Source organism: Puntigrus tetrazona, unplaced genomic scaffold (genome assembly GCF_018831695.1).
Source record: "Puntigrus tetrazona isolate hp1 unplaced genomic scaffold, ASM1883169v1 S000000846, whole genome shotgun sequence".
NCBI lineage: Eukaryota > Metazoa > Chordata > Actinopteri > Cypriniformes > Cyprinidae > Puntigrus > Puntigrus tetrazona.
The window spans coordinates 750,857-774,314 of record NW_025048446.1 but is presented as its reverse complement, the minus strand read 5'-3'; the positions used below and the strand labels follow the sequence as shown (position 1 = coordinate 774,314).

The 23,458-nt window shown below is 36.5% G+C and overlaps 1 pseudogene; it reads left to right on the top strand.

Annotated features, from left to right (window-relative positions):
- The window catches only part of LOC122335701, a 132,750-nt pseudogene that overhangs the window by 41,704 nt on the left and 67,588 nt on the right, over nucleotides 1-23,458 (top strand).

Genomic DNA, 23,458 nt, shown 5'->3' with positions numbered 1-23,458 from the left:
AGTCTTTATTGAGGTTTTGAATGCTGCCGTGGGGGTTATTGATCTAGCGTTTGGATCAAACATCGATCGTTTGGGATCGTGTCATATAGTTTTAGAGATCACGAAAGGTCAGCTGACACTGATAGATGGTTACTGTGTTATTGTCTCACTATTTCACCTCAGGGTATTTTGACATGGTCCACCTGTCTTTCGCCCTCTACATTTGATCATTGATCTGTTCACATGAAAAAAAAGAAGGAATCGCTAGTAAATTTCACAAACAGTCATAAAGAAATAGCGAGTAATACGACTGAAATTACGATGTAGAAATATCTCACGTTTAAATAAATAATATTTCCTTGTAAAATATACTTTGCTTTATTTCCGAACTTAAAAAAATATGTAAATATTTATTATAGTATTATGGTTTAGTGAATCTCAAGCCAAGATAGTAAGTAAAATAATATAATGTGCCTAAAATTGAAAAAATTAAAATGTACAGTGAATGAGTGAAATGTATTTTAAATTATGAATAATTAATATTATATTAAATATAATTGCATAAATAAATACTAAATAAATAAAATAAATTATATGCTAATAAAATGATTTATGCAATATATATATATATATATATATATATATATATATATATATATATAATTGCATTAAATATTTTTCTAATATATAATATAATATAATATAAAAGCATTCATATTTTTACACAAAGTAATTTGAACTCGTGCTAAAATGTTCTTTCGCATCACTTTAAAAAGCATACTTTTAGAGAGTAGTTGATGTCTGTGATCGGGAATCACCGAAACAGGTTTCCATTGTAACATGTGCGCGTGAAAGAGATACGCTAGCAGAATCCAGCACGAAGATGCTTCCGACAAAACTTGCCAAACCGAATTTGCAAAACGACATTAAAAGTTGAGCCCCTGAATGCCACTTACACGAGCACATCCTCAGATACGTCCCTGCGAAGGCCAGACGCGTCCCTAGCCGCAGATTTCTGCATCTCATCGTATTGAGTTAGCATGCTCTGCTACGACAGATCCTTCTCTCCTTTTTACTTCCTCATAATTTGACGTCTAGACGGATGGTGGGTTCATGCACGCCTACTGTTTTAGTGGATTATGTGTTATATAAGTGCTACTCTATTAAAGCTTCGACATCATTTCGGCATTATCATCCTTTCCTCTAGTACCTTCTCATGAAAATGCACTCAAGTCGTTCTGTGAAACAAAAGCCTTTTTTTCTAAGTAGGACATTTCTGTATGTGTGAAATTGGCAACCGTGTGCATGTGTGTGTGCGTGTGTGTGAAATGATGGTGCATTAGACCATATCTGTAGTGTGTGTTCAACCATGATTTTTCATCATTAGGCAGTGTTGCATTCATTATTTATTATCCCACCTTTTTTTATTATTTAGTCATGTTAGTCACTGGGTTACTGAGATGATGTCTGTTTGACTCCAGGAGGATGGAGTCTCATACTAAAGACCTTTCTTTAATTATTTTTTTTTTCTTTTTCTTTTTTTTTTTGCATTTGAACATGAGGATAAATGCAATGGCACAAAAAAGTAAATTAACATACAGTAATAATTAAAATTAATTTACAGCAAGGTAGACTTTGGAACTGACATCAACATTTGAATGACATCTATCTATCCAATATAAAAAAATGACGGTAAAAAAACGGTAATTCTAAAGTAAAAAACTGTTAAATGATCGCCTGCAGATTTTGATGGTTATCAGTGTAGGTACAAAACAGATTTCAAAATTTTAATAGATTAATATTACATCAGTTAACAAAATATGTTTTTTTAAATAGCAAATTTAAGTTGAATCTGTAAACTCAAAAACATTGCTACCGTATTTTTTTACAGTAAAATTCTGGCAATTACAGTTTTATGTATATATATATATATATATATATATATATATATATATATATATATATATATATATATATATATATTTATTTATTTGTTTATTTGTGTGATAATAAAGATAAAACAATTAAAAGTAAAAGGTCAAGAGTAAAAAAATAAAACAAAATAATAATAATAATATAAGCCAAACTTCATTTAAACTGGCACAGAAATAAACCTAAAAATATTAAAATAATAATAAATAAGATAAATATATACAACGAAAGACAGTAACGTTGTCTTTTTTTTTTTACAAATTATAATTGTATATAATTAATCGGAGTAAAATATTTTAAATGAAATGTGCATTCAAAAACTGCTCTTTCTGTTAATAGCTCAGCCTAATAATGTTACGATGATAATATAAATAAAGACATACAATGAATTTTCTAGGACACATTTCGTCCTTAGGGGCAAAAAAAGTGTATTAAAGTGAACTGTGTTTATTTATTTATCTGGAATGATAACGTAGGAAAATACTGCCGGAGCAGCAGAACAAAATAAGGGTAGAAAAAGGTAGAATACCGTGGTAAAGAAAGAAAGAAAGAAAGAAAGAAAGTCTGTGTGTTTGGTAAACTCGTTCATTGATTGTTGCGCTCCCCTCCCAAGCGAAGGTGCTGGCGGAGCGCTAACGGCCGGCTCAGGACACGCCGCTGTAATGAGATGAGTGGCTGCGTTGTGTTCAGACTTCCCGCTCCTGAGGGACACGACAGGAAAACGCTGCTCGTTAATTTCTTTTCTGAGGCCCAGAGTTCTCAAGGATTAATCAATGTTAACCTGCTTTATCAAAGACACTTATTTTGCAGATACAGGAGCGTCCTGACAGCAGGGTCAATATCAGGAAATATCTCACAGAGCCCGTGACGATGGAAAATCAACCTCCAGCGAAGCCCCGGCCCAAACGCTGCCGATGCTGGCGGAGGCAGGCCGTGTGTTCGGGCTGATGGGAGCGAAAACGGGGCTCTTCCATCGTTTCAAATCGTCTTCGTGGTCGTGTCTGATTTTCGCAGCCGTTGTCTGGAGTTTTAGATCGACTTGTATGTATTTTTTATGTTTCGCTGACTGAACGTGTTACGTAAATCCCTCACGCTTCCCTCGCTTTCGTTCACCTCGAATTGAAAACATGCTACAGAAATTGGGGCATTTGCACCATGCAAAATAAAATAAAATAAAATAAAATAAAATAAAATAAAATAAAATAAAATAAAATAAAAGACTATTTAAGATAAATTGTAAAAAAATATATATATATATATATATATATATTAAAAAAACATTCAACTTTGATTTAAAGAATTATAAAGAAAATAAAACACTCATAAATGGGGTCAAAAACAAAAACTGATCTCATGATACTTTAAGCAAATCCAAATTAGAGGCCAAATCATACTTTTTAATATTATTGCTGTCAAACAATTAATTGAGATTAATCTGTGAGTTCTGTGTGTATTTATTATTTATATATAAATACAAACATATGCATGTATATATAAATATGTATTTAAGAAAATACTTTCTATTTGTATATTAAATATACAAAATTAAATTCTATACATTTAAATATGAAACTCGTAACGATTTTCACAATATATGGTTTATGAGTGGGTGTGTATTTATATATATAAATAATAAACAGTACACACATAGATTGTGTAAAAAAAAAAAACTTTTGCATGCAAGAGATTCATGCTCTTTATCAGCAAGGATGCGTTAAACTGATCAAAAATGACGTTTGGAATTTAACAAAACCAAAAAAAAAAACAACTTTCTATTCATCACAAAAACTGAATTTATTATTAATAATAATATTAATGAATAATGATATATTATTATTATTAATTATTTTAAATTGTAAAAATATTTCATATTTCTGTACAAACAAATGCAGCGGCGACTTCTAGAGAAAAGACGCGTCTGGAGCTAGATGAGAAGAGAAAGGAAGGTTTGTACCGCTACGAGCCGCTAGATGATCAACGATTATCTGTCAGGATATGATGCGGCTGTCAGCGATGCGGGTTATGAGAGCTGTCAGTCAGACCGGGTTCTCAATTCTATAGATACGCCGTCCGTCAAACGCTCCCGTCATTGGCCACCTCGGGCTAAGCGCTGATAAATGGCACGGGCGTTTGATGTTCTGATTGGCTGAAGCGCCCGAGGGGAGGAGACTGCTCTTCTGTCGCTCTCAAACTGCGTTTAACACCTGCTTTGATCTCCCACCTTCATCTGAGCGATGGAGGAGGACGAGGAGGAGCCGTGTTTACCCCAAACCCTACAGCTGTCTCTCTCTCTCTCTCTGTCTTCAAGATGTCAGATCTGAAATGTTCTCATCGCTGGGGTTATCCGACATGGCAGCCGTGTGTGTGTGTGTGTGTGTGTGTGTGTGGTCAGACAGACTGAAGTATTTCTGAAGAACGGCGGCGCAGGTCTCATCATCGGTCTCTCTTCATCTTTCTCTCTCATGTAGATCATATACATCATGCGAGGTTGTGATATCTATCCCTTTTGTGCACTTAAAAAAATTAAAAATGCATCTGCATTGCATTAAAAAAATTACACTGTTAGTCAGCTAATTAATATAATACTGTAAACACACCTGATTTTAAAAAAAGTAAGAAATTCTGTAAAAATTGTGGCGTATTTATTTTTTTTAACTATTTGCATTTATTTGAATTTATTAAAAAATTTATTTTTTCCATATGCATTTATTCAAATGATTAAAATCTGCGCAGTTTCCGAAAAGGTAACAGGTGGTTATGAATTTTATGCAACGGTTTCGACCTCGCACTCTTAGTATTGCAAAAAAAAGAAGGAAATATTGTCAGAAATAAAATAAAAAATAAAGTTAAAAGTTAAAAAAAGTTTTTGCCATTAAAGAAAAAAAAAAAAAATAGTCTCCTGCTGCTAGATCGGACTTTCTTCTGTGCTAACTAAGCATTTCACAGAAATATTTAGCCTATTTCAGAAATTTTAATCAGCGCTCGGCCTGTTCTACTTAGCTGTGCTGAGTTAAATCTTTGTGAAGATGCACTACAGGCTGGATGAGAAGCACGGGAAAAAAAAGACTCTCATCGCTTCTCTTTAATGGTAACGACCTCAAAGCTTCCCAACAAACTTATTCGCTCTCAGGGCTTTCGTCTGTGTAGATATCAATTTTATTATTTGCATCGGCTGGGCACGGCAGGGTATAAAAAAACGACGGCCGTTTTAGCCTTCCCTGCACCCAGTAAGTCTGTGTTGTTTAATAAGCGTTAATTGCAAAATTCATATCTGTATAGTTCAAGTAAACATTTTAAACAATAGGCCTAGTACAAAAAAGGCAAGAATGCATTAATGCAAAGATATACGCTAAAGACAAAAGGAAATGAATGCTTTTATTCAGCGTGGATGTGTTACCAGTTATTACTTTTTTTCTATTTATCAAAAAACTGGCCACTGTTTTCAGCAAAAAAAATAAAAAATAATCATATTAGAATGATTTCTGAAAGATCATGTGACACTGAAGACTCTGAAAATTCCACTTTGATATCGGAAATAAATTACATTTTAAATCATATCAAACTAGAAAATAGTTATTTGAAATTGCAATAATATTTCACAATATTACAGTTTTTACTGTATTTTTGGTCAAATAAATTCAGCAGCCTCGATGAAAAGAAGAGATCCCCAATCTTTAGTACAGCAGTGTTTTACATTAAAAGCATTGCAAATCATTTTATTTTTACCTGATATTATTTTTTTTAGTTGTATGCTTACTGAAGTAGCTCGGCCTTTGTGCTTTTTGATACGATTGCGAGTGACGCGGCCCCTAAAGAGGCTTTCGACCCATCATATGGCTCCATCGGAGTTTTTTCTACTGAGGACAGCGTTTCAGCGTGACGTTCGGGACAGGACCCGTGTCTTCCTCCTGACGGCTGGCGTCTCTCTCTTTGTGTGTGTCTTTCACGCTGTCAGGTTTCCGCTAGCTGTAGTTTTATCTGAGCGGCAGAGGGTCCATTAAGCCCCGGTTCAGGTGATTACAGCGTTTGTAAAGGGTTTTAAACGCGCTCGGGCGGCGTTGGGTTTCTGCCCTCGGGGACACAAGATAAGCAGAACCCTCCGGAGATCCACCCTCCCGCTCCTCATTAACGCCACGCTTCCAGACGCTTCCCCCGGTTTTGTGCCGTATCAATAGGCGGCCGGCGCTTTCTCCTGAACATAATTACAGCGCTCACGGAGTCAGCAGGGCAGGATATAGTCCTGGGAGTTTATTTACCCTCCGTTTTAGGGAATCATAAAGAAAATAAGCTCCTTATTAAAAAGCCGGCTATTGTTGGGCTGAAACGGTGTAATTATGGGTCGGTGAGGTTAGATGCGCCGCCACACCGCGGCGAAAGCAGCTCTAATGATGCCAATGAAGATCAGGATGATGATGATGATGATGATGAGCTTTGGTTGCAGATACGTCAAGAGCGACGGGAGAAAAGACACCGGCGTTCATTGCGTAGCAATCACAATAATAGCTTTTTCCGTCTTAAATATTGACATGTAAGATGTAAAGTTGATATTTCAATCGTTTAATTTAATTTGCAAGAGCTCCGATGTTGGTTATCGGTCCCATGGCATGCAAGTAAAAAGATAAAATATGTAATTATTATTATTTTTGGAGTAAACGTGTTTATGTTGGACCACCCACATTTACACATCCTATTCGTTATTCATTTACACCTTTTAGAGATCATTTACATATAGGTTTTTTTTTTTAAAGGTACAGCAGTAAAAAGCAATATTTAAATCTACTTTCTTGCGAGACATTATTTGATTTTATGTGTGGTATTTTTTTAGTAGCCATTATTCACTCTTTTTAATCCATTTTAAATTGGCATATAAAGGTCAGGTTAATGTAAAGACGATTTGTAGATTTAGATTTTTATTTATTTTAATGACTCTTGCCATTTGTAAAGGTACAATTTTCATATCTACTATTATTTTATATTTTGTATTTGTTTTTTGTTTTCATATTCATTCTTTTTAATATATTAATATATATTATAATATATATATATATATATATATATATATATATATATATATATATATATATATATATATATATATATATATATATATATGTGTGTGTGTGTGTGTGTGTGTGTGTGTGTGTGTGTGTGTTTTTACATTTTTGCCTTTTTGCTTAGTATGTCAATTAACACTGCTGTACAGTAATACAGTTTCTATCACTATTTTATATTTCTTTTTTTCTTTTAACATTCATTCTTTTAATATAATAATCTGACTATCATATGTTCTAGAATTCTTTTTACAATCAACTGCTTACTATTTGATGGTTTTAACCCTTTCGCTATTTGAAACCTTAATTTTATTCGATTTATTTGATTTTATATTTTTTATTATTAATACGGTTTTAATGTTTCATATGCGAATATTTTATTTTCCTCTGTAAAGTGCTTTCAGGCTCAAATCAAATGCGCTTTCGTGATTAAAAAGGGTTGAATGTGGTCGTGTAAAACTATTTGGAAGAAGCCTCGACTAACATCACGCACGTACGTTTTGCCCGCTTCACTTTATTGCAGCATTAATGCTAGATGTCGTTATGACCCTCAATACACTTCATTCCTGACATTAATTCACATCCGCATGCATATTTTACCGTCATATAAATCTCAGCAAGAGAATCCGTCTCTCACACTCGGGGTCCAGTGATGGTGTGGAGTTGAAGATCACAGCGCATTCATTATTTACTGATCTTAAATCTGCAGCATTAAGAGCCCAAAGCATTTTAAAGGATCCGTGGATGTGTTTACTGGATTCTGGGCCTGAATAAATAGACTGTTAAGATGCAGCAGTGTACCGAAGATCCGTCTCTGATTAAACAGACTTTTGATGTGTCCGGGGAATATCAAGCAATCTTCCTCTATGAGTTCACAGGAATCTTCTGAGAGGTTTTCTTTGTGCTTAAAGTGGTTTGAGTGAACGTTTGTTTTGCTGTCTTCAAAACTTAGGGAGCTGTCTTTGTAGGCGCAGGGGGTTTAGGGGATCTTAGGTCTCAGCATAATTATTATGCAATCATTAAACAAACATGATCTTATTCTAAAGAATACAAATTCTGTCAAAAAAAAAAAAAAAAAAAAAAAAATATATATATATATATATATATATATATATATATATATACTTTTTTCATGATTTTTCTTAAAAAATATGTATTATTATTATTATTATTATATATCTTTCAATATTAATCATTTTTCGTAAATCATAAATCAGTTATAGTCTATTACGTCAGTGTGGCTTTAATTTATTTTCCTTATAGTTTTAATAATTTTGCACTTAAACTTTAAATTTGCTTTGTGAAAAAAATTCATTTTAAATGAATTTACTTTTTATTAATTTTAGCACGTTTACTTTTTTTTTTAAGTATCGTTTTTCATGTGATTATTTATAGTTCATGTGCTTCGTCTTTATTTCTAATTGAAATGATTTTAATAGTATTGGTTTTGGCTGACAATAATAAAGTTGACTGTGATGCTGTGTTCTAGGGCATGTATTTTTGTGTTATTTAAATATTAAATATAAATATACGTCTTTGACCACCGGTATGTGTCTTGCTTGAAAGCTTCGTCATTTGCCACAAGGCTCCTGTTTCTTGAATCACATCAAGAAGTCCAACTTTTAAAGCGTGTCCCCTGAACCTGGTTCTGTTCTCTTCCGCTCCGCTGCATCCAGTGCCCTTAGTATGCAGCTGTCCATGTAGACAGTGATGCAGCTCACTAGGGTTTGGGGCTTTTTGTGCGTGTAAGTTCATGTGAGTGTGTGTGTGTGTGTGTGTGTGTGTTCCAGCCGGAACGGGTAGCGAGTGTTGAAGTGTGTGTGCGTGGATGTAGAGCTAGCATCATTTACATATAAATGAGAGTTTGGCGATCACATGGGCTGTGACCCCATTCATTCTGATGGTCAGACACTCTCGGTGAGGCAGGTGCCACCGCCGCTGAAATTATACCCATGCACTCGCCCTCCAGCGCCCAGCACTCATTTATGATGCGTTTCCTGCTTGACAGGAAGTCAGGGGTGCAAAGAGCAGGTCACTGGCATTTGGCGTCCGCCGCATTTTAGCTTGGCACCAATCAGCGTAACATTTAAGTGGGAAGTGTGTGTGTGTGTGTTTTCATACTTGCGAGTGTAATGTGTGCCTGTGTTTTTGTCAGAATCACTGGTGCGTGAGAAGTTTGTGACTAGGATTGTCCGATGGGGGAACTGTGCGCCTGTTACGATCTTTCTGTATCGCTTTGATACTTATTTTTCGAATTAACGGTTGAAACAACTCGAGAGTGTTTTCATTGTGCGTTCCAATTCATCTCAGTCAGTATGCAGTGCGGTTATTATGCTTAGGTTAAAAAATAACTAATAAATACTACTAACTAACACAATAAAATACGATAAAATATTAATTAAAAAAAACACCTTTAGACAAAGTTATCTGTTAGATAAATAATTTTTTTTTTATATATTTCTCCATGGTTATACAATATAAGGATGTGCTTACATGCATACTGTACGTCTAGATTGGATAGCTATATACATAATATTTGAAATGACTTATTTTAATGTAAAAATGTATTATAAGCTTATTATAAGTATTATTATCATTTTGTCAATTTTGCATCCTTGTCAACATACAAATCTGATGTTATTATGCTTTTGAGGAGCAAAATGTGATCGCATCGTGCAGAAAGAGGTATATAACTATTTAGTCAAACAGCTTAACATATACACCGTAAAAAATGATAAATTAAGAATTTGTTTCATAGGTGCATTTTATGTAGATTTCACGTTTAGGTCTGTTTTTATTCATTTGTTTTGTATGGTTTAGATTTACGTTTTTTTTAAATTGTGAAAATCTCTCACCGACTCGACGATAGTATGATGTTTAGCAGACAAAATGCTTGTTAAAGTGACGATGTCATTATAATATTTTTATAATACGGGGTTGTGGTTGATCTATAGATGTCCTCTTCGCTGTTTACAGTCACGTGAGCTAAATGGCAGGACTTGCGTTCCAGTGGCCTTTTACCGTTTATAAGTCGTTTACATTTATGCGTTTGGCGTACATTTATCCAAGGTGCGCATTTCTGTTTTATTGCTTCTTACTTTCCCCGGGAATCGAAGCTATGACCCCGGCGTTGCTCGATATCCTCTACCGCTTCAGCTGCAGAGAAGTCTGAAAGCAGACGAGAACCAACGCTGCTCTTTGGGCCTTCCGGTAAACGGTCAGTTTTTAACGTCTGCAGACGCAGGCGTTCTGCTCCAGTTCTGTTCACGGGTGTAAACCGGAGCGAGTGTGAATGAGCGTAATCTCGTCCTTCCTCTCACGGACTCGTCCCCCCGTCTCTCTCTCGCTCTCTCGATTCGACTCGTCCTCTCACATCCCAGCTGTCATATCTCAGGCAGAGCGACGTGAGGGGATGTAATTCTCAGTGACAGCTGCGCTGTTTAAATGCAAACACATATGCATAAGCCTGCAGCCAAAGCATGCGCACCGAGACCCGAGCATCCTAATGTAGCCCAAACTCCGCTTAAAAATACACATTTCCTTTTAAAACAGAAGAATTACATCATTCATGAAATATTTACGTATTTGTTTATGCATTTGTTTACTTTTTTTTCTGAAATGTTCTGTGACTTTTAAACAGGGATGCAATAAAAGTCAAACACGCAAAAAAATTAACGAGGCAGTTTATTAGTGTAGTGTATTTCTCATGCTCCAGTCAGTATTTCTGTTTCGCTTTCATTTCTTTTAAGTTTGCCAATTATAATAGACAGTCGTTTACGCTTGTATGTGCTTATATTTGTTTTGTTTTATGTTCTGTTATTTGCAACTTTACTATAATATCGATTTATTGTTTGAGTGATTGCAGTTATGTATATTAATAAATGTTTTCAAAATAATTTGAGAGATGCAGCGAAAGCTCAATCAAAATGATAATTATTAGTTTAAATTTAGATTTATATATATATATATATATATAGATATATATATACTTTTTTATTAAATTGTTATTAAATTATTATTTTATTATTTTGCATGCATACATTTTTTGCTCGTGTTTTTAGTAATTAATATTTCAATTGATGTAATTTAACTTAACATACTGTACTTAAATTTCATGACAGCTTTTCATCAAATCAGATGTAACTGTGAGTGAAAACTGTATTACTGCCGTTATTGCTTGATAAAATTATTATTAGTGACAAGTATACCTAATAAAATTGTATAATAAAAATATAATAATAAAATATATATATATATATATATACTATAAATAAATATAAACTAAACATAAGCTGTTCCACCGATTATTAAGTAAATAAATAAATACAATCACATGGAGTTCAACCCACAAATGAAGACAGAATAGTGATTTTTGGGTGAACTATCCCTCCAGTGTTACCTTCTCCACAGATTAAACACACACTCATAATACACTGTAGCATGCATTCACGGGCCTGTTTGAGCTGAAGAGGAAGCTGAGCGCAGAGCAAAGGCGAATTAACACGGTGAGAGTACAAACAAGCAGATCTGCAGCGCAGCAGAAGCTCTTCCCCGGGCTATTCTCCATTCTGCTATGTAGACATTTCTCTGTGCTGAGTCTTACAGAAGTATGAATATGAAATCTGGTGTCGAAACAGTTTTCATTGTGTAGAAGCTGGCCTCGGTTCGCTGTTCACCTCAAACTACTGTCTGGTGTCTCGTCCCTTCTCGCTTCCTTCAATCCCGTCAGCTTTCCTTGATTTCTGGCCGCCTCCTATTCTGCCCGTGCGTCTTTGGCTCCTGCTTTTCTGTCTCTCTTGCACGCTTGCAGAGGAGAACTGTGCTGCTCAGACGGTGCTTTTTCATAATGTCTCTTTACCTGTTTCTTTAAAGCACACAGATCCTCTGCAGTGAATGGGTGCCGTCACTGGATTTCGTTCTGGACACGCATTTTTTTACTTCACAAGGCATTAACTGATGGACTGGAGTGGTGTGGATCATTGTGATGTTTTCACAGCAGTTTGGACTCTCGTTGTGACGGCACCCATTCAAATAGAGATGAAATGCTGCATTTCTCTAAACCTGTTACAAGGAGGATCAAACTCTACACACTTAAGGGGTGCCAATTAGATATTTTCCGAGGAGCAACACCTTCCAAACTGCTTATTCTCATCGTTTTCCAGAAGAAGAAAGTGAGACGCGAAAGAGATCTCGTCGTTTTTCTCTTATGAGCTGTCGTTCTCTTCATTAACTCTCTTTTACAGAGTGTGTGACCTGGATTAGAGGAGTATGCTGTTGTTGCCTGCAGTCACATACAGTCATCTTCTGTGTGTCTGGATACAGCCGTGTGTGTGTGCGTGCGCGCGTGTTGTATTGATTTTATTTTGGAGCAGAGCAGGATATGTTTTAGCTGAGCCCTGAGGGAGAGACGGAGAGACAGAGAACTAGAGAGAGACAGAGAGAGGGAGAGAAACGGAGAGAAGAAGAATTCTGGAGAGCGACTCACTCGCCCACAGCTAGTGTTGATGTTGATGTCAGCAGATCACATGAACATGAAAATCCACGCGCCTGTCTATCACTGTGATTCCGGCGCTGTCGCCAACACCTATAATGAGCTCCTGGAGCTATGCGCATTAAAAGTTTGGGCCCAATAAGATTTCTTTTTAAAGAAATTAGTACGTTTATTCATCAGGAATGCATTCAATTGATCAAAAGTGACAGTGGAGTGACATACATATATAATGTTTTTTGAATATTCTGCAATAGAAAACGGTTATTCTAATTAATGGTTCATATTTACTTTCAATTGTAATAATGTTGGCAAGAGACCATGGTACAGTGCTGGTGTCAGACTGGAATGCCATGCTACTAAATAATCACCATATTCAGGTACCATCATATTCAAAAGGCATTTTTATGGTATTTTTTTAGACCCTGTATTTCTTCTTGATCTATGTAGTCCTAAAATCAAAAGAGCAATTATATATTGCAAATATATGTGCATTGTAATATAATATTTAAATATAAAAATGATATATTAAGAAATAAAATATCCTGAGAGAATGCAAATAATATAATATTCTCATATGAAAATATACTATATATATATATATATATATATATATATATATATATATATATATATATATATATATATACATAATAATATTATTTTTATATGACATAAACTTGAAACTTCGCAATAAAACTTTTTGATATATCGTCCATTTTTTTTTATCCAGTCAATAGAATTTTAATGCAACAAGATGGTGAGGATGCAGACACAAAGCTGCCACTCACCAAATAATTAAAGACACAGAGATGAAATATTGATTTGAGTTTAAATTATTTTATTATCTGAGGAGAACAAGAGCGTAAAAATGATGCGAGAGAGAATAGCACTATAGCTACGGAGGGATGCGTTTGCCAGGGACAGCCTTCGGTTTTTACAGATTGTTAAAAAAATATAAAAAACGGTATTCCAAGTTAAATGACGCTTCATTAACGCAAATACGATGCAATCAAGGCTTTTCTGATCAGGCGTCGGGAACAGCTTCGCAGGGAGGGTGTTATATGATTTGATAGGCGGGAAGGATCTGGCACGACGCGGGCAACTTTCTAATGATCAATAACGAACAAAAGTCCCTGATGAAATGCGATCGAGCTCCGTTTGATGGCGAGGCTCTCAGACTCTCGCGATTTCAAATTAGCTCTATCTTTTGCGTCACGCCTCAATCCTTCACAAACCCACACAACAGCCTCACCTTTGCTTCGAAGCATCTGCTTTAATCAATGGTGCTGCGGTGTTATCTAAATAAAGTCTTTTCACCGAGCGAGTTTGAGGTCTTGGCCGTCTTTCAGTGGCCGCCGGCTCACAGAGAGCTCCTCTCACCTCGTTCAATCTGAGTTGTGGGGAACGCAATCAATACGTCCATTAATTCTACTTAGCGGCGCTGTGTGCTACAACCAGGGGCTGGAGGCCACACAAAGGCAGGTGCGATTGAATGGCTGACCTTTTGAAGCCGAGACCCCTGCATCGATCCGCCGTGTTCATGACAGCGCTTCGGACGAACGGCTTAAAGCGGCAGTTTAGCGAAAAATTAAAACTCGTCCTCATGCCTTCTTACGAAATCCCGTTCTTGTGCAAACACGTTCGTGCGGTACGCCATGCGCTTGCGGTGGAAGTTGTGATACGGAAACGAACCGCGATTCGATTGCAATCGGTTTGAAAAAAGAAGAACGGTGCAATGGAACGGTTCGAGCAAAAATGAAATTTAACTGAATCAGATTTGGAGAAATGTAACATTCTGTCACCTGCTCGCAAACGGTTCCTCTTCGGTGAATGGGTGCCGTCAGAATGAGAGTACAAACAGCCGATAAAAACATTGCAATGCTCTGCATCGCATCCAGTCCACCAGTTAACGTCTTGTGAAGTAAAAAGCAGAGTGTTCGTAAAAAAAGTAGATGTTTCAACTTAGTTTAAACCATCGCTTTTGACCAGATGCGTGATCTCTGCACATTTCTCTCCCGATTCAGACTTTTTCACTGTTGAAAGCAACATTACGGATAAAAGCCGTAAAAATCGTAACAAACTTGCAGCTTTTTGGCTTCGCGCGATATTAACTGAGGGGTTGCAGTGGTGTGGATCACTTTCTCGTTCTGACGGCACCCATTCACCGCAGAGGGTCTGTTTGTGAACAAGTGATGCGATGCCAAATTTCTCCAAATCTGCTCTGATGGAGAAACAGACTCCTCTATATCTTGTACACCCCGAGGATGAGTAAGTTTTCAGCAAATGTATATTTTTGGATGAGCTGTTTAACAACGCGAATAACAAACGGTTTTACTGAAGAATTCATTAACAAAAGCACAAGCCTCGCTCTTCGGCTTGTAAACCCTCCGTCTGCTGGCCCGCTTGATTTCCATTTTAAATGCATTGCTGTAAATGCGTTTCTCTTTATTGTCTGTGGTCGACAGAAGACTGCAGATGCTGTCTGTGGGCTTTAAGATAAACTGGAATATTCCTTTAGGGATCAGCGGTGAATGCTGGGATTGGGAGGTGTACCGTCAGACGCTGTCAGGTTTTTCTGACACTCTATATATATATATATATTATGTTTTTTTAAGTTAGTCAAGTGTTTATTGAGGTGAGATAATGTGCTGCTGCTCTGATGTATGTTTATGTGAAATATTCAGGTTACGTGTAAATGATTACATGACAGATGGCGAGACTCTTCTTCATTTCACTCTCTAAATAACAAGATGATGAACCTCACGTCCTCTTGAGTCTGTTGCCGTATCCTCCTCTACCACAGTGTTTCCATATACGCTACATTTCAGGTCAAAAAGGTTGAAAAGTGTCTCATGCTCAGCAAGAATGCATTTATTTGATCACAAATTCTGAAATATTATTGCTATTTAAAACAGACGGTTTTCGATTTAAATATATTTTATATATATCTGTGATCAAAGGAGCGTTTTCATCGTTCTAGTATGCTGATGTGCTGCTTAAGAAACACAAACTTTATTATTATCAGTGTTGAAAACAGTTCTGCTGCTTCCTGTTTTCTCCCGGTCTGTTTTGGCATCCTGCTGGATAACGCAGCCCTGTTTGTGTGTGTTGTTCTGAAAGTGTTTGCAGCAGTGAAATGCTAATAGGTTATGGGTGCACTCTGGAGACATTAAAACAAACCACTCTCGGGACATCTGCGGATGATGAGCGGCCTGCGCCGTGACCCACAATGCACTCTCACCTGTGTATCCTCACATGAGAGTGTGTACGTGCGCATATGTTCTGATGTGTGTCTGCAGTATCTGCTACTTCTCATTAAATAATCAAACATGGAATATTTTTATATATATATATATATAAATGTACATGAAGAGTGTATTTGCAAAAACAGATCAACAGATTATTATGTTATGTTTTATTTTATAATTTATATATTTGCAAAAACAATATATATATATATATATATATATATATATATATATATATATATATATATATATATATATTTTTTTTTTTTTTTTTTTTTTTTTTTTTTTTTTTTTGTGTTTATTAGCTCAGTTTCTGCCCAAATGAGATTCATAATACATTTAACCAAAAGTAATGATGCTAAATTTAAATGCATTTAAAGCATGATACATTTTTACATTAAAAAAAAACCAAAAATATTTAATACATGTCAGAATTATGAGATAAAATATGTCAGTGCAAATGTATTTATTTTAGATCCCCATGGAAGAAACAAAAATCTGCATACTGTAGATATTTAGATGCGTGCATGAAAATGCATGCATATTTTCCAGCAATAATACAACTTTTTTTCGGTTACTAACTTATTAGCCAGCTAAGCTCTGTTTGTTTTGATGTATGTGTGTGTTAGTAAGTTTCCCCTCATTCACAGGAAAAGCATTAGTAAACAGGGATTCCATAAAGTGGAAGCCCCGTGTAAATAATGTGGCGTCAGTGTTTTTGCCCAGAAATCTGCTGCAGTCATCAGTTATACAGGGCAGCTGTAAGTACAGTAGAACATGAGAATAAACACTGCATGCGTCCAGATTTATGTGTTTACTATAGCACGTGTGTATGTGTGCAGACAGGTGGATCGTTCGTCTTTATGACAGCACATTTATGACAGTTATTATTATAAAATGAGCACCGTAAAGCATAATTGAGCGCTGACAGCCTCATATTCATCCGAGCTGCTTCACGTGGGAGCAGTTTGGTGCTAACGGTCTGTATGTTGAAGATAATGTTGCTGTAATATATATTGAGAATCGATATGAATTGAAGACGAGATGTCTGGCGGTGTGGGGTTAAAATCTGTCCCTCGTGTCACTCTGTTCTGTGATGTTGTCTGTGGTTGAGCCGTTTCTTTTTTAGAGCGTCTGTGGTTTATTGAGCATTTCTCTGAAATGTTATTCTACCGAGGCACGGTGTTTGCGACAATTAAGCCCTCTTCTTTCAAAAATGCCATCGTATCGCTATGTCACACGAGAGATTGTTGTAAAAAAAACTTAAACACAGTATTGCAGAGTCCACAATTTTTCCACAGTATATTGCCACCGGTTGATTTCAAAGTCAGCGGATTGAATCGAAAAACATCACCCCCTGGGAAAAGCATTCTCGACTTGCTTTGTTGCGTTTTGTTGCGCAGACCTGGCAACCCTGCGGCTAAGCAGCCTTCCGAACGTAAACAAAAAAATGCTAGTTCTGTCGATGTGGCTAACTAGTGGCTTATTTAAATGCATTCTTTTTGTTGCTGTTGCATTACTTTTACTGTAATATTACATTCACTCCTGTATTTAAATCCGGTGGTCAGTGCTGAAACTTTTCCTGAACTTCACAATGGCCACACTGTAAAGTTTCAGGAGTGACAGCTTTAAATGCGCTCAGGGTCAAGGGCAAAGACTTAAGTTAGCAAATTTCAACTAAACCATTGTTAACAGAGCCGCCGTATTCTTTTTTATTTCTTTGGAAAGCTATTTAGCAGAGCGCGCTCTTGAAGGGTTGCCATGTACACACATAATAAGCGACACTTATTGTTATGAAGCCTCTTTGGGCTTGTTGTTTAGGTTGGCTTAGCTCATAAATTGATCTGTTATATGGAAATAAATGTAGTTTAACTTAACTTAGTTCATTATATGAAACCCTGGACCACAAAACCACAAACTATAAATCGAAGGAAAGCTTATTTATTCATCTTTCATTTATAAATATATTTATAAATCTGAATTTTACAAAGTTTTCACTTATGGCTGGTTTTGTGGTTCAGGGTCACGTATGCTTATTCTTATTTTCCGTTTTTTATAGCAATGTCTGGCAACGCAGCCTCGAGACGTACTCGTTCACATTCATAATTAACAGCTTTTTGTCCTGTTCAGTTTTTTAGAATTTCTACAAATGCCGTTTCAGTCTATTCGGTTGTATATGATAACTGCACTCGTAAATGCACTGTGTGTGCGAGATTGAGCACTTCTGGCAATTCAGCTGCAGTGTGTACATGCCCCTAGATCGCACGCATAGTAGACAGATAACATGCACAAAGCACTTGAACGTGATGCATTCCTAATTGCGACTTCAGAAGTGGGAGGTAAGACCTGTGTAGCCTGCATAATACACGATGCTGCAATTGACACCGCGACCCGCGCTATACGCAGGAAATGGAAAGGAAAAACGGCCCAATTTGCGCGATTCGCCTCCCGTTGGCGAGGCTAAGTGAAGAGAGAGCGATCCTGGAAATAATGCTTTGTGAGACCCCAAATGTGCACAGGCGCGCAGGCTGGTGTTGTGTTGTTATTGTGTATCGCTGCTGTATGGCTCGCCACCTAAGTGAGCGATAGGTCCCCATTAGCGCTGATGTTGACTTCCTGTCGCGGTTGTGGCCCGTCTCACCCCCCGCTTCCTGTTGCGACTCAGCCCCCTGTGTGCCGTCGCCGTGACAACTCCATACAGGAGAGTCTTTCATCACCGCTGCCACAGCGATGTCGCCACGGGCAACCACACAGCTCACCTGCTGTACCCGTCTCTCTGTACATCTTCATTTCTCTCACTGTAGTGCTTCTGCTCGCTCCTGCTCTCCTCCTTCTCCTCCTCCTGTTTTATTTGCCATTCCCTGTCAAGAATTTCTATTGCTTTTCCATTTTTTTAAATGTGTGTGTGTGTGTGTGTGTGTATATATATATATATATATATATATATATATATATATATATATATATATATATATATATGATATGATTTTTTTAATACAAGCTTGGTTAAATGTTCATTGTTCTTATGTTTTGTTGTAATTGTGATGTTTAATCATATTAATTGCTGTTTTAATCAAATTATTTTACGTTTGATAAATCTTGTTTTTTGCGTGTGGTTGCCAGGATGTTGCTATGCAATTTTTCAGTGTTTAGGGTGTTGCTAGGGGGTTGTTATGTGGCTGTTCTGGTATTTTGGATAGTTGCTACAAGGTTTAATGTATTTACAATATTACTGTGTGGTTTATTATTGTTATTATTATTATTAAAGAATTTGTGATTATTATTAAAAATGTTTTTGGCTCATTGCTCTGCAGTTGATCTATAGGTTGATCTAGGCATGTCATTGCATATGCTGTATGGTTGTTAGTTTGTTATGGGTGTTGCTAATGTGTCTAAGATGATTGCTAAGATGTTTGGACAGTTACCTGGGCGTTTTGGGTGGTTGCTAAGGTTTTTGATGTTCTGAGTGATTGCTAGGGCATCACTAGGTCTTTGGGTGGTTGCTAAAGTGTTTGGGTGTTCTGGGCTGTTGCTAGGGCATCACTAACTGGTCACCTTTTGCGTGGTTGCTACAGTGTTTTGATGTTAGCGCTTTTGGCTAGTCGCTAAGTCATTTTGGTGTTCTGGGTGGTTGATAGGGTATCACTAGGTGGTCAGTGGGCATTTAGTTTGGCTGCTGAGGTTTTGTGATGTGCTGTATGGTTGCTAGGACATTTTGAGAGGTCACTAAGACACTTTGGTGTTCCAGGTGGTTGCTAGCACATCTCGTTTTAGCTTGTTGCCACATCTTTTTTTGTTTTTGTTTTGGGTAGGGTTCTAGGCGATTGCTAGGTAATTTTGTGCTGTTGCTAAGGTGTTTTAATGTGCTAGGTGGTTTCTAGGGTGTCACTAGATAGTCGCTATGACGCTAGAATGTTTTGCATGGTTGCTAAGGTGTTTTGGTGATCTGAGCGGTTACTAGAGCATCAGTAGGCGGTCACTAGAGCGTTTTGGGTGGTTGCTAAGGTGTTTTAGTGTTCTGAGCCATTGCTAGGGCGTCGCTAGTGTTTTGTGTGCTTTTAAGTGTTCTTGCACACTGCAAATGTGGTTAGGGTTGCTAGGTGCTTGCCCTGTTACACCCAGTTCTGGGTCATTGCTTGACAGTATTATTATTACTGTATGATTTTCTAGCCTAAGAAAATAAAAAAGAAGTCAGAATTCTAATATATAATATATGAAAAAGTTGCAAATGCTTTTTTAAAATTCAGAAACAGGCTTCCATAGCTGAATGAGTTATGCACTGAAGTTTAACTTATATTTCTTTGTGTCTGTCATTCAGTCTCTGGTTTAATATACGGCGCTCCTCGTCCGTGGCCTGTCGGCTTTGATTTGGAGGAGGTGCTGTGATTTCCTGTTGTCGAGGGGCAGAGTCACGTACAGGATGCAGAACGCTGTCGTGATCTGATCAGCTTTCATTCTTCTTATCAGATTACAGATTTTAAAGCTGCTCCACACAAAACATCTCAGCGTCGACTTATTAGATGTGTAAGATTGTCTCTCTCTCTCTCTCTCTCTCGTCATTTTCACACGCTCGTCTTCCTCCTCGCATCAGACACTAAACAAATGCAAATGTGCGTGTTTGGGCTTTTCTGTGCATCACAGCACACGCTTCGTATTCATGAAAGACACAATGAATTTGTGCCTCTGTGCTCCGGGAAAAAAGGCATCTAACGAATTCGGAAACATCCATCTTTAAGCGCGAACCGTAATGAAGAGAAAATGCAATGAAGAGAGAGAAGTTTAGATAGAAATTAAGAAGCGAACAGTGGATGCGGAGATGGAGTGATGGAACAAAGCAGGGTTAGACGGATGCTACAGACCTCATCTGACCTCAGATTGCTCAGTGGCTGCTCTCTTCGACTCAAGCGACACGTTTCATTAAAGCGCACACTTGCTCCTCTTTATATTCATATGGACTTTGTTACATGTGTGCGGCTCGTGGTGCAGAGTCACACAAACTTCATGTTTGCATGCATTCTGACTTTGGGTGATGAAAAGCGCTTATGAACCGCCTGTTGTCATTAAAAGATAAGCTTTTAGGGGTCCCTGTGATTTTCCCACCGAAATGATGATGGTTTAACTTTCAAAAATGAAGAAATTAAGACATGTTACATTTGTACTGTAAAATAATATATACATTTTATAAATCAATGTATTAATTATTAATATATAGTTTTAAAGGATAAGGTTTTAGTGCAGTTTTCTACCAAAATATCGATGGTTTAATGAAGAAACAAAGCAATTGAGAAATTAAGGCAACCTGGAATTCTAATATTGCAATTTGACATAAATTTGTTTTTATTTTACAGGGAATTAATAAGTGCAAAGTAAGTAGCGATCTTATATTATAATCATTTTAGTCATGGTATCATTAATGGTAGTATTATTAGTATTTATGTTAAATGATACTTTTGACCATTTTATATTCATTTGATTTATTTTGATTTATTTTGTGTTAGTGTAGTATTTTGCCACATTGACCACATTAGTCACATTTTTGACCATACTGAACAAATAATCACAAAACCGTAAAAAAAATGATAAGTGTAATACTGATTTAAATTTTGTTTAATTTTTTTGTCTCAATTTTTAGTCAGAATTTTCTTACATTCACTAAATTTACCTTCTAAAATGTAATTCAGTGCAACAATCTTGCCGTATATTTACAACAAAAATATGATTTATGACATATTAAAATAAATTAATTTAATCCCAAATACTAATTATTTGCGATTTGACATTTCTTTTTGTAAACTTGCCACTATCCTAGGTTTTACCCGTTTGTGATTTATTAACTTAATTAAAACAAAATAAAATGTAATGTGTTTTCGTATTGTTTTATATATTCCAATATGCGTTGAAAAAGTCTACACTGAATGACGTTATTTCAAACGCGTTTTGACATTTTATTCTCCCAAAGCTTATTCGAAACCCCAAAAGCAGACACCGTGCTTTCTGCGGACACAAAATCACTTTTGAGAGTCCGTTTTGATGCAGATATCTTAACGTCTTTGACGCGCGCAACAAGTGTGAGAGACGCGTATGTGGATCTGAGACGCTCTGGTTTGTGATTGTCCTCCTTCGCCTGGTCTGATGTTGGAATGACTGGTGTAAGCGCGCGTGTACGTGGTTTCCCGCGGCCCGTGGGCTTCTGGGAGCTGACGTCTCTGAGCTTCAGTGGCTCTGACAGCTGTGAATCTGGGAGCGAGACGACGCGCTCCTAACCTGCTCCTCTGGCTGTCTCTGTCTTACACCTCCACATTAACCTTTCTCTCTCCCTCTCTCTCTTTCTCTCCTGCAGATGACACGGCCTATTCAGGTGAAGCCAGCTGACAGCGAGAGTCGGGGAGGTAAAGAGATTTCATTTCTATCTCACTCTATTGCTCCACGCTCATTTATGTTCTGGCTCAGTGTCTGATTCGGCGGTCGTGTGCTGCCGATATTAGCTTTGACTGCTGTTTTCGCTCCGTTCGGGGGGCTTTTTAATGGATTTGATTCATTTAATGGTTAAAGTTTCGGTGCATTTATTGGCAGGAGAGGATATGAGAAGGTTTAAGGGAAACACATGCGCTTTATAGTCAGAGGTTTTGTTGTAAAAAAAGGCACAATGCCGGATGGACGTCTTCGGTTTCTCACACCATGCAAGACGGCGAATCAGATAGTTTGATTTGCTGCGCTTAGTAATAAATAATTTTACAATTAAAGTACAGTTACAGGAGCAGGAGTTGCATATTGAGCGTATTAACGTTTAACTTTAATATTCTGTTTGTAATATTTAGCCGCCATCAAACATTAGCATTAAAATTCATCCTGCATGTGTTTCAGTTCCATCTGCATTGTAGAAAATCAAACAATAAGTGATTAACATTTTTCGAATAAATATACAGTTCAAAATATATACTTAATATGTTATGCTAATTTGTTTAATAATATTCAGATGTTTGCGTTCAGTACAATATTTCAGCGTTTTCGAATAAAGCCTCTTCTGTAATATTGTGAAATAGCAAACTATTTTGTAATTTATTGTACAATATAATTTATTCCTTTGATGCAATGGCAAATATTCAGCAGCGTTACTCCAGTCTTCAGTGTCACATGACCTTTAAGAGATCATTCTAATTAGGGCCGGGCAATATATATATATATAAAAAAATTAATTATATCTCGATATTTTCTACATTTTTACGATATTCAGTACATATCTCGGTATGTTTGCATGTGCTTTTGAATAATTAAAAAAAAAAACATGATTTAAATCATTTATAATAATTGATTGTTACATAATATACAAAATGTTTAGAGTTCATTTAAGCTTTAAAAAGCGATTTCTATTTTTATTAAACTAAAATGTGTACATGTAAGTGGAGAAATGCAAAACAAGTACAGACCGTGCATTCTGTCAACATTTTTAGTGCATTCGATTTACACTAGGGGATAAATATATATTTTTGAATGCTTGTTTTTCGTTATTTATTTATATTTGCATGTTTATGCACTAAAACCCCTCTTAGATCAAGAGATAGTTGAATACATATATATTATATATACAAAACAAGGACTTACACACTCTCTCTGCCTATAATATGAAAACTGGCAAAACAAATGAAAAATAGAACGGTGAAATTCATAATAGCAATTCCAAATAGTTTTTCCGTTCAAACACCGGGGTCGAGTGCATTTATTCAGCTCTCACAATCGTGCGCTTCATATTCTGCGCG